Here is a 12814-nt window from a genome sequence, read left to right on the forward strand (position 1 = left end):
TGCGAGAGTGATGACCCCGCCGTGTCGAAATGTTAACTGCGAAGCATGCAGAACCACGATGGCCCGCGCCCAGGGGTTAAAAGCTAGCTCCGCAAACGGAATAAGTCAGTCGCGTTTCTCGAGGGTCCCCCTGCCGATGCTACGTACTGGAAGCAAAGGGCGGCGGTATGTAGCTCGCGCTGCTTTCTATTTTCTTTTTCGTTTTCTTTTGCGAGAGTGATGACCCCGCCGTGTCGAAATGTTAACTGCGAAGCATGCAGAACCACGATGGCCCGCGCCCAGGGGTTAAAAGCTAGCTCCGCAAACGGAATAAGTCAGTCGCGTTTCTCGAGAGTCCCCCTGCCGATGCTACGTACTGGAAGCAAAGGGCGGCGGTATGTAGCTCGCGCTGCTTTCTATTTTCTTTTTCGTTTTCTTTTGCGAGAGTGATGACCCCGCCGTGTCGAAATGTTAACTGCGAAGCATGCAGAACCACGATGGCCCGCGCCCAGGGGTTAAAAGCTAGCTCCGCAAACGGAATAAGTCAGTCGCGTTTCTCGAGAGTCCCCCTGCCGATGCTACGTACTGGAAGCAAAGGGCGGCGGTATGTAGCTCGCGCTGCTTTGTATTTTCTTTTTCGTTTTCTTTTGCGAGAGTGATGACCCCGCCGTGTCGAAATGTTAACTGCGAAGCATGCAGAACCACGATGGCCCGCGCCCAGGGGTTAAAAGCTAGCTCCGCAAACGGAATAAGTCAGTCGCGTTTCTCGAGAGTCCCCCTGCCGATGCTACGTACTGGAAGCAAAGGGCGGCGGTATGTAGCTCGCGCTGCTTTGTATTTTCTTTTTCGTTTTCTTTTGCGAGAGTGATGACCCCGCCGTGTCGAAATGTTAACTGCGAAGCATGCAGAACCACGATGGCCCGCGCCCAGGGGTTAAAAGCTAGCTCCGCTAACGGAATAAGTCAGTCGCGTTTCTCGAGAGTCCCCCTGCCGATGCTACGTACTGGAAGCAAAGGGCGGCGGTATGTAGCTCGCGCTGCTTTGTATTTTCTTTTTCGTTTTCTTTTGCGAGAGTGATGACCCCGCCGTGTCGAAATGTTAACTGCGAAGCATGCAGAACCACGATGGCCCGCGCCCAGGGGTTAAAAGCTAGCTCCGCTAACGGAATAAGTCAGTCGCGTTTCTCGAGAGTTCCCCTGCCGATGCTACGTACTGGAAGCAAAGGGCGGCGGTATGTAGCTCGCGCTGCTTTCTATTTTCTTTTTCGTTTTCTTTTGCGAGAGTGATGACCCCGCCGTGTCGAAATGTTAACTGCGAAGCATGCAGAACCACGATGGCCCGCGCCCAGGGGTTAAAAGCTAGCTCCGCAAACGGAATAAGTCAGTCGCGTTTCTCGAGAGTCCCCCTGCCGATGCTACGTACTGGAAGCAAAGGGCGGCGGTATGTAGCTCGCGCTGCTTTGTATTTTCTTTTTCGTTTTCTTTTGCGAGAGTGATGACCCCGCCGTGTCGAAATGTTAACTGCGAAGCATGCAGAACCACGATGGCCCGCGCCCAGGGGTTAAAAGCTAGCTCCGCTAACGGAATAAGTCAGTCGCGTTTCTCGAGAGTCCCCCTGCCGATGCTACGTACTGGAAGCAAAGGGCGGCGGTATGTAGCTCGCGCTGCTTTCTATTTTCTTTTTCGTTTTCTTTTGCGAGAGTGATGACCCCGCCGTGTCGAAATGTTAACTGCGAAGCATGCAGAACCACGATGGCCCGCGCCCAGGGGTTAAAAGCTAGCTCCGCAAACGGAATAAGTCAGTCGCGTTTCTCGAGAGTCCCCCTGCCGATGCTACGTACTGGAAGCAAAGGGCGGCGGTATGTAGCTCGCGCTGCTTTCTTTTTTTCTTTTTCGTTTTCTTTTGCGAGAGTGATGACCCCGCCGTGTCGAAATGTTAACTGCGAAGCATGCAGAACCACGATGGCCCGCGCCCAGGGGTTAAAAGCTAGCTCCGCAAACGGAATAAGTCAGTCGCGTTTCTCGAGAGTCCCCCTGCCGATGCTACGTACTGGAAGCAAAGGGCGGCGGTATGTAGCTCGCGCTGCTTTCTATTTTCTTTTTCGTTTTCTTTTGCGAGAGTGATGACCCCGCCGTGTCGAAATGTTAACTGCGAAGCATGCAGAACCACGATGGCCCGCGCCCAGGGGTTAAAAGCTAGCTCCGCAAACGGAATAAGTCAGTCGCGTTTCTCGAGGGTCCCCCTGCCGATGCTGCGTACTGGAAGCAAAGGGCGGCGGTATGTAGCTCGCGCTGCTTTCTATTTTCTTTTTCGTTTTCTTTTGCGAGAGTGATGACCCCGCCGTGTCGAAATGTTAACTGCGAAGCATGCAGAACCACGATGGCCCGCGCCCAGGGGTTAAAAGCTAGCTCCGCAAACGGAATAAGTCAGTCGCGTTTCTCGAGAGTCCCCCTGCCGATGCTACGTACTGGAAGCAAAGGGCGGCGGTATGTAGCTCGCGCTGCTTTCTATTTTCTTTTTCGTTTTCTTTTGCGAGAGTGATGACCCCGCCGTGTCGAAATGTTAACTGCGAAGCATGCAGAACCACGATGGCCCGCGCCCAGGGGTTAAAAGCTAGCTCCGCAAACGGAATAAGTCAGTCGCGTTTCTCGAGAGTCCCCCTGCCGATGCTACGTACTGGAAGCAAAGGGCGGCGGTATGTAGCTCGCGCTGCTTTCTTTTTTTCTTTTTCGTTTTCTTTTGCGAGAGTGATGACCCCGCCGTGTCGAAATGTTAACTGCGAAGCATGCAGAACCACGATGGCCCGCGCCCAGGGGTTAAAAGCTAGCTCCGCAAACGGAATAAGTCAGTCGCGTTTCTCGAGAGTCCCCCTGCCGATGCTACGTACTGGAAGCAAAGGGCGGCGGTATGTAGCTCGCGCTGCTTTCTATTTTCTTTTTCGTTTTCTTTTGCGAGAGTGATGACCCCGCCGTGTCGAAATGTTAACTGCGAAGCATGCAGAACCACGATGGCCCGCGCCCAGGGGTTAAAAGCTAGCTCCGCAAACGGAATAAGTCAGTCGCGTTTCTCGAGGGTCCCCCTGCCGATGCTGCGTACTGGAAGCAAAGGGCGGCGGTATGTAGCTCGCGCTGCTTTCTATTTTCTTTTTCGTTTTCTTTTGCGAGAGTGATGACCCCGCCGTGTCGAAATGTTAACTGCGAAGCATGCAGAACCACGATGGCCCGCGCCCAGGGGTTAAAAGCTAGCTCCGCAAACGGAATAAGTCAGTCGCGTTTCTCGAGAGTCCCCCTGCCGATGCTACGTACTGGAAGCAAAGGGCGGCGGTATGTAGCTCGCGCTGCTTTCTATTTTCTTTTTCGTTTTCTTTTGCGAGAGTGATGACCCCGCCGTGTCGAAATGTTAACTGCGAAGCATGCAGAACCACGATGGCCCGCGCCCAGGGGTTAAAAGCTAGCTCCGCAAACGGAATAAGTCAGTCGCGTTTCTCGAGGGTCCCCCTGCCGATGCTACGTACTGGAAGCAAAGGGCGGCGGTATGTAGCTCGCGCTGCTTTCTATTTTCTTTTTCGTTTTCTTTTGCGAGAGTGATGACCCCGCCGTGTCGAAATGTTAACTGCGAAGCATGCAGAACCACGATGGCCCGCGCCCAGGGGTTAAAAGCTAGCTCCGCAAACGGAATAAGTCAGTCGCGTTTCTCGAGGGTCCCCCTGCCGATGCTGCGTACTGGAAGCAAAGGGCGGCGGTATGTAGCTCGCGCTGCTTTCTTTTTTTCTTTTTCGTTTTCTTTTGCGGGAGGGATGACCCCGCCGTGTCGAAATGTTAACTGCGAAGCATGCAGAACCACGATGGCCCGCGCCCAGGGGTTAAAAGCTAGCTCCGCAAACGGAATAAGTCAGTCGCGTTTCTCGAGAGTCCCCCTGCCGATGCTACGTACTGGAAGCAAAGGGCGGCGGTATGTAGCTCGCGCTGCTTTCTATTTTCTTTTTCGTTTTCTTTTGCGAGAGTGATAACCCCGCCGTGTCGAAATGTTAACTGCGAAGCATGCAGAACCACGATGGCCCGCGCCCAGGGGTTAAAAGCTAGCTCCGCAAACGGAATAAGTCAGTCGCGTTTCTCGAGAGTCCCCCTGCCGATGCTACGTACTGGAAGCAAAGGGCGGCGGTATGTAGCTCGCGCTGCTTTCTATTTTCTTTTTCGTTTTCTTTTGCGAGAGTGATGACCCCGCCGTGTCGAAATGTTAACTGCGAAGCATGCAGAACCACGATGGCCCGCGCCCAGGGGTTAAAAGCTAGCTCCGCAAACGGAATAAGTCAGTCGCGTTTCTCGAGGGTCCCCCTGCCGATGCTGCGTACTGGAAGCAAAGGGCGGCGGTATGTAGCTCGCGCTGCTTTCTATTTTCTTTTTCGTTTTCTTTTGCGAGAGTGATGACCCCGCCGTGTCGAAATGTTAACTGCGAAGCATGCAGAACCACGATGGCCCGCGCCCAGGGGTTAAAAGCTAGCTCCGCAAACGGAATAAGTCAGTCGCGTTTCTCGAGGGTCCCCCTGCCGATGCTGCGTACTGGAAGCAAAGGGCGGCGGTATGTAGCTCGCGCTGCTTTCTATTTTCTTTTTCGTTTTCTTTTGCGAGAGTGATGACCCCGCCGTGTCGAAATGTTAACTGCGAAGCATTCAGAACCACGATGGCCCGCGCCCAGGGGTTAAAAGCTATCTCCGCAAACGGAATAAGTCAGTCGCGTTTCTCGAGGGTCCCCCTGCCGATGCTACGTACTGGAAGCAAAGGGCGGCGGTATGTAGCTCGCGCTGCTTTCTATTTTCTTTTTCGTTTTCTTTTGCGAGAGTGATGACCCCGCCGTGTCGAAATGTTAACTGCGAAGCATGCAGAACCACGATGGCCCGCGCCCAGGGGTTAAAAGCTAGCTCCGCAAACGGAATAAGTCAGTCGCGTTTCTCGAGAGTCCCCCTGCCGATGCTACGTACTGGAAGCAAAGGGCGGCGGTATGTAGCTCGCGCTGCTTTCTATTTTCTTTTTCGTTTTCTTTTGCGAGAGTGATGACCCCGCCGTGTCGAAATGTTAACTGCGAAGCATGCAGAACCACGATGGCCCGCGCCCAGGGGTTAAAAGCTAGCTCCGCAAACGGAATAAGTCAGTCGCGTTTCTCGAGGGTCCCCCTGCCGATGCTGCGTACTGGAAGCAAAGGGCGGCGGTATGTAGCTCGCGCTGCTTTCTATTTTCTTTTTCGTTTTCTTTTGCGAGAGTGATGACCCCGCCGTGTCGAAATGTTAACTGCGAAGCATGCAGAACCACGATGGCCCGCGCCCAGGGGTTAAAAGCTAGCTCCGCAAACGGAATAAGTCAGTCGCGTTTCTCGAGGGTCCCCCTGCCGATGCTGCGTACTGGAAGCAAAGGGCGGCGGTATGTAGCTCGCGCTGCTTTCTTTTTTTCTTTTTCGTTTTCTTTTGCGAGAGTGATGACCCCGCCGTGTCGAAATGTTAACTGCGAAGCATGCAGAACCACGATGGCCCGCGCCCAGGGGTTAAAAGCTAGCTCCGCAAACGGAATAAGTCAGTCGCGTTTCTCGAGGGTCCCCCTGCCGATGCTACGTACTGGAAGCAAAGGGCGGCGGTATGTAGCTCGCGCTGCTTTCTATTTTCTTTTTCGTTTTCTTTTGCGAGAGTGATGACCCCGCCGTGTCGAAATGTTAACTGCGAAGCATGCAGAACCACGATGGCCCGCGCCCAGGGGTTAAAAGCTAGCTCCGCAAACGGAATAAGTCAGTCGCGTTTCTCGAGAGTCCCCCTGCCGATGCTACGTACTGGAAGCAAAGGGCGGCGGTATGTAGCTCGCGCTGCTTTCTATTTTCTTTTTCGTTTTCTTTTGCGAGAGTGATGACCCCGCCGTGTCGAAATGTTAACTGCGAAGCATGCAGAACCACGATGGCCCGCGCCCAGGGGTTAAAAGCTAGCTCCGCAAACGGAATAAGCCAGTCGCGTTTCTCGAGAGTCCCCCTGCCGATGCTACGTACTGGAAGCAAAGGGCGGCGGTATGTAGCTCGCGCTGCTTTCTATTTTCTTTTTCGTTTTCTTTTGCGAGAGTGATGACCCCGCCGTGTCGAAATGTTAACTGCGAAGCATGCAGAACCACGATGGCCCGCGCCCAGGGGTTAAAAGCTAGCTCCGCAAACGGAATAAGTCAGTCGCGTTTCTCGAGAGTCCCCCTGCCGATGCTACGTACTGGAAGCAAAGGGCGGCGGTATGTAGCTCGCGCTGCTTTCTATTTTCTTTTTCGTTTTCTTTTGCGAGAGTGATGACCCCGCCGTGTCGAAATGTTAACTGCGAAGCATGCAGAACCACGATGGCCCGCGCCCAGGGGTTAAAAGCTAGCTCCGCAAACGGAATAAGTCAGTCGCGTTTCTCGAGGGTCCCCCTGCCGATGCTACGTACTGGAAGCAAAGGGCGGCGGTATGTAGCTCGCGCTGCTTTCTATTTTCTTTTTCGTTTTCTTTTGCGAGAGTGATGACCCCGCAGTGTCGAAATGTTAACTGCGAAGCATGCAGAACCACGATGGCCCGCGCCCAGGGGTTAAAAGCTAGCTCCGCAAACGGAATAAGTCAGTCGCGTTTCTCGAGGGTCCCCCTGCCGATGCTACGTACTGGAAGCAAAGGGCGGCGGTATGTAGCTCGCGCTGCTTTCTATTTTCTTTTTCGTTTTCTTTTGCGAGAGTGATGACCCCGCCGTGTCGAAATGTTAACTGCGAAGCATGCAGAACCACGATGGCCCGCGCCCAGGGGTTAAAAGCTAGCTCCGCTAACGGAATAAGTCAGTCGCGTTTCTCGAGAGTCCCCCTGCCGATGCTACGTACTGGAAGCAAAGGGCGGCGGTATGTAGCTCGCGCTGCTTTCTATTTTCTTTTTCGTTTTCTTTTGCGAGAGTGATGACCCCGCCGTGTCGAAATGTTAACTGCGAAGCATGCAGAACCACGATGGCCCGCGCCCAGGGGTTAAAAGCTAGCTCCGCAAACGGAATAAGTCAGTCGCGTTTCTCGAGGGTCCCCCTGCCGATGCTGCGTACTGGAAGCAAAGGGCGGCGGTATGTAGCTCGCGCTGCTTTCTATTTTCTTTTTCGTTTTCTTTTGCGAGAGTGATGACCCCGCCGTGTCGAAATGTTAACTGCGAAGCATGCAGAACCACGATGGCCCGCGCCCAGGGGTTAAAAGCTAGCTCCGCAAACGGAATAAGTCAGTCGCGTTTCTCGAGGGTCCCCCTGCCGATGCTGCGTACTGGAAGCAAAGGGCGGCGGTATGTAGCTCGCGCTGCTTTCTTTTTTTCTTTTTCGTTTTCTTTTGCGAGAGTGATGACCCCGCCGTGTCGAAATGTTAACTGCGAAGCATGCAGAACCACGATGGCCCGCGCCCAGGGGTTAAAAGCTAGCTCCGCAAACAGAATAAGTCAGTCGCGTTTCTCGAGGGTCCCCCTGCCGATGCTACGTACTGGAAGCAAAGGGCGGCGGTATGTAGCTCGCGCTGCTTTCTATTTTCTTTTTCGTTTTCTTTTGCGAGAGTGATGACCCCGCCGTGTCGAAATGTTAACTGCGAAGCATGCAGAACCACGATGGCCCGCGCCCAGGGGTTAAAAGCTAGCTCCGCAAACGGAATAAGTCAGTCGCGTTTCTCGAGAGTCCCCCTGCCGATGCTACGTACTGGAAGCAAAGGGCGGCGGTATGTAGCTCGCGCTGCTTTCTATTTTCTTTTTCGTTTTCTTTTGCGAGAGTGATGACCCCGCTGTGTCGAAATGTTAACTGCGAAGCATGCAGAACCACGATGGCCCGCGCCCAGGGGTTAAAAGCTAGCTCCGCAAACGGAATAAGCCAGTCGCGTTTCTCGAGAGTCCCCCTGCCGATGCTACGTACTGGAAGCAAAGGGCGGCGGTATGTAGCTCGCGCTGCTTTCTATTTTCTTTTTCGTTTTCTTTTGCGAGAGTGATGACCCCGCCGTGTCGAAATGTTAACTGCGAAGCATGCAGAACCACGATGGCCCGCGCCCAGGGGTTAAAAGCTAGCTCCGCAAACGGAATAAGTCAGTCGCGTTTCTCGAGAGTCCCCCTGCCGATGCTACGTACTGGAAGCAAAGGGCGGCGGTATGTAGCTCGCGCTGCTTTCTATTTTCTTTTTCGTTTTCTTTTGCGAGAGTGATGACCCCGCCGTGTCGAAATGTTAACTGCGAAGCATGCAGAACCACGATGGCCCGCGCCCAGGGGTTAAAAGCTAGCTCCGCAAACGGAATAAGTCAGTCGCGTTTCTTGAGGGTCCCCCTGCCGATGCTACGTACTGGAAGCAAAGGGCGGCGGTATGTAGCTCGCGCTGCTTTCTATTTTCTTTTTCGTTTTCTTTTGCGAGAGTGATGACCCCGCAGTGTCGAAATGTTAACTGCGAAGCATGCAGAACCACGATGGCCCGCGCCCAGGGGTTAAAAGCTAGCTCCGCTAACGGAATAAGTCAGTCGCGTTTCTCGAGAGTCCCCCTGCCGATGCTACGTACTGGAAGCAAAGGGCGGCGGTATGTAGCTCGCGCTGCTTTCTATTTTCTTTTTCGTTTTCTTTTGCGAGAGTGATGACCCCGCCGTGTCGAAATGTTAACTGCGAAGCATGCAGAACCACGATGGCCCGCGCCCAGGGGTTAAAAGCTAGCTCCGCAAACGGAATAAGTCAGTCGCGTTTCTCGAGGGTCCCCCTGCCGATGCTGCGTACTGGAAGCAAAGGGCGGCGGTATGTAGCTCGCGCTGCTTTCTATTTTCTTTTTCGTTTTCTTTTGCGAGAGTGATGACCCCGCCGTGTCGAAATGTTAACTGCGAAGCATGCAGAACCACGATGGCCCGCGCCCAGGGGTTAAAAGCTAGCTCCGCAAACGGAATAAGTCAGTCGCGTTTCTCGAGGGTCCCCCTGCCGATGCTGCGTACTGGAAGCAAAGGGCGGCGGTATGTAGCTCGCGCTGCTTTCTTTTTTTCTTTTTCGTTTTCTTTTGCGAGAGTGATGACCCCGCCGTGTCGAAATGTTAACTGCGAAGCATGCAGAACCACGATGGCCCGCGCCCAGGGGTTAAAAGCTAGCTCCGCAAACGGAATAAGTCAGTCGCGTTTCTCGAGAGTCCCCCTGCCGATGCTACGTACTGGAAGCAAAGGGCGGCGGTATGTAGCTCGCGCTGCTTTCTATTTTCTTTTTCGTTTTCTTTTGCGAGAGTGATGACCCCGCCGTGTCGAAATGTTAACTGCGAAGCATGCAGAACCACGATGGCCCGCGCCCAGGGGTTAAAAGCTAGCTCCGCAAACGGAATAAGCCAGTCGCGTTAAAAAAAAAAAAACTACGCAATTTTGGAATTGCACATTGGGGCTTGGGGTGCGGCCTGATCCCGGCGACCATTGCCGGCAACGCACTCCCTCACCAGAGCAGGATTGGCCACCCTGGTGTAGTAACGGCCACAACCTCCCATGAATACGCCAATTAACCCTCGGCCCTCAGTCCCCAGCGGCTGCGAAGCAACTGACCACGGCGGCGGTCAGACCTATGACGTAGCAGAGGGTGCTAAGAATCCCTGGACCCGGACAGGCCGCCAATGGAATCTGAACCTGGCAACGTTTAACGCGCGAACCTTATCTAGCGAAGCAAGTCTCGAGGTGTTGTTTGAGGAATTAGAGGGCATTAAATGGGATGTAATAGGGCTTAGCGAGGTTAGGAGGACGGGTGAAGCCTTTACGGTGCTGAAAAATGGACACGTCCTATGTTACCGTGGTCTAGAGGACAGAAGAGAACTGGGAGTGGGATTTCTAGTCAATAAAAGCATAGCTGGCAACATAGACGAATACTATAGCATTAACAAAAGGGCCGCAGGTCTTGTAATTAGGTTCAATAAGAGGTACAAGCTCAAGGTGGTGCAGGGCTACGCGCCCACATCCAGCCACGACGACCAAGCAGTGGAACGCTTCTATGAAGATGTGGAATCGGCAATGGCTAAAGTAAAAACACAGTATACCGTAGTTATGGGGGACTTCAATGCTAAAGTAGGCAAGAATCAGGCTGGAGACAAGGCAGTTGGGAACTATGGTTTGGGCTGTAGAAATAGCAGGGGGGACCTACTAGTTGAGTTTGCAGAACGGAATAACCTACGGATAATGAATACCTTCTTCTGTAAACGGGAGATTCGGAAGTGGACCTGGAGGAACCCGAATGGGGAGCACAAAAATGAAATAGACTTCATATTATGCGATCACCCAGGCGTTGTGCAGGATGTGGAAGTGCTCGGAAGGGTAAGGTGTAGTGACCACCGTATGGTAAGATCTCGAGTTAGGCTAGATTTGAGGAGGGACCGCAACAAGCTAGTACGAAAGAAGCCAATAAATGAGCTAACAGTAAGACATAAAGTAGAAGAATTCAGGATCGCGCTGCAGAACCGATATTCCGCCCTTAACATGGAAGCCGAGCTTACGACACAGGAAGCCAGCGACAACCTTACACGCATTATCACGGAATGTGCAGTAGAAGTCGGGGGCACTATGGCTAGACAAGATACTGGTAAACTTTCACAGGAGACGAAAGATCTAATCAGGAAACGGCAAACCATGAGAATCTCTACCGCAGCTGACAGAATAGAACTAGCCGAGCTCTAGAAGTTAATCAATAAGCGGAAGACAGCTGACATACGGAAGTATAATATGGAGAGGATCGAATACGTTGTAAAAAACGGAGGTAGCCTGAAAGCAGCGAAGAGACGTCTTGGCGTGGGGAAAAATCAGCTGTATGCACTTAAGGATAAGCAAGGCAATGTCATCACAAATAGGGATAAAATAGTCACAGTGGCCGAGGAGTTCTATAGAGATCTGTACAGTAGCCGGGACATACAGGATTATGCCGAACGAGACAGTAGTTCAGAGGAGATAGACATCCCACCAGTAACGACCGAAGAAGTAAAGAAGGCTTTGAAAGAAATGAAAGGGGGCAAAGCACCTGGTGAGGATCAGATAACAGCAGACCTCTTGAAGGATGGCGGAGAAATTGTACTTGAAAAACTGGCAAACCTGTACACGCAATGCCTAAAGACCGCAATGGTACCGGAATCTTGGAAGAACGCGAACATCATCCTAATCCATAAGAAAGGCGACATGATGGACTTGAAAAATTACAGGCCGATCAGCTTACTGTCAGTCGTCTACAAGGTATTTACCAAGGTAATCGCTAACCGAATCTCTGCAACCTTAGATTTCAGTCAACCTAAAGAACAAGCAGGGTTCCGTAAAGGTTACTCAACAATGGACCATATTCACACGATCACCAGGTGGTCAAAATTAATCCGGAGCCCTCCACTACGGCGCGCCTCATCGCCTGCGTTGCGTCGGCGCGTTAAACCCTACACTCAATCAATTATGATGTAGTATTTTTTGGTAAACAAATATGGGAAACAAAATGCATCAGGTAAATCGCAGCATTGTACCAAACTCGTCTTGCTTCCGGTAAGTAGACAAGGATAAAGGCTTGATGAAAATCAATGGTAAGTTTGACTCCGCCTGTCGTAAGGGTCTCGGTGCTGGAGCTCACGGGCACAGGAGCGACACTCGTCCGACCCTGCTTGCATTCGAACGCCGTGCGCCGGACTCCTGGCATCCATTCTCTGGACGCTGCTCTCTCCGGCTGTCGTCTACCCATCTTTGCCAGCCTTGGGAGCATGTCACCCTGAAATAACCATTGGGACAAGTTAGGAGCGCATTAGTCACAAAAACAGATACTGTCACCCACCACCCTATAACTGCTGCTTGATATCGAATTTGCGCAAGACATTCAGCTCGATCATGGCCAATGAAAAGGGTAATGGCCCACGCGTCATGTCCCATCACTTCCTTCTTTCCCGTGGGTTTTTGCGCGGGTAACGTGTCCCTGAAGAACGCGGATTCTCAATTTCTACTCGCTACCTTCTTGGCTGCTTTGTTCGATGCGAAATTAGATTTCTGAAAACCTTTCGGAATTCCGAGATGTGCCCGTTTCGCACCCGTTTCAATCGTGTCGTAATTTCGGTTGCGGAGACTCTGATAGGGTTCGAGATGCACCTCTATCGTGCATAGAAACCAATGGCTCTCCGTCCTCGTTGTTTTGCGTCCCATTATATATCGGCTGCATTCACCCAATCCGTGATATGTCGTAATGGACACTTTGTAAAGAACGAGAAATGGCCACAACTCACGGGTCTTCCCCTAGTTCGCCCAGCGGAGGAAGCCGCCATCGCCTTGGCTCTCAGATGCCGACCGGAAGTAACCATGATACTCAGCGATTCTCGCTCAGCCATCACCCACTACAGCAGAGGGTACACTGGAGCCCCGGCTGCCAAAATACTACCCAATGTCAAAACCACCACCACACACCTAAGATGGTTTCCAGCCCACACGGGGACCGTCTCTGGACGCTTCGCCAACCGTAACGAGGAAGCGGACGCCGTCGCGCGTGAGCTCGCGTGCCGCACGACGCCCCCCCGCCCCTCGGAAGCGGAAGAAACGACCACAGCTAACTTCGAACCACTCATGGAATTCGGAGAGATACTCGGCTGGTACCGGGAGACCCGCCGACAACTACCCACGCCTCATCCAGGTTTAAGCAGAAGAGAAGGTGTCCTTCTACGACAACTACAAACCAGGACTGTCCTCACACCGGCACTCGCTCGACATGTGAACCCCGGATTGTTTGCGAGTGTAATGTGCACTGCGTGCGGGGACGGACCGGCTACCTTAGCCCACTTGATGTGGGGGTGTGGTGTTCCCGTGCAGGGGAATACCTGGGACTCGTTTCCACCGGACATTGAACA

The sequence above is a fragment of the Haemaphysalis longicornis genome, unplaced genomic scaffold (assembly GCF_048455015.1).
Source record: "Haemaphysalis longicornis isolate Haplotype H1 unplaced genomic scaffold, Haemaphysalis longicornis Haplotype H1 scaffold_12, whole genome shotgun sequence".
Taxonomy (NCBI): Eukaryota; Metazoa; Arthropoda; class Arachnida; order Ixodida; family Ixodidae; genus Haemaphysalis; species Haemaphysalis longicornis.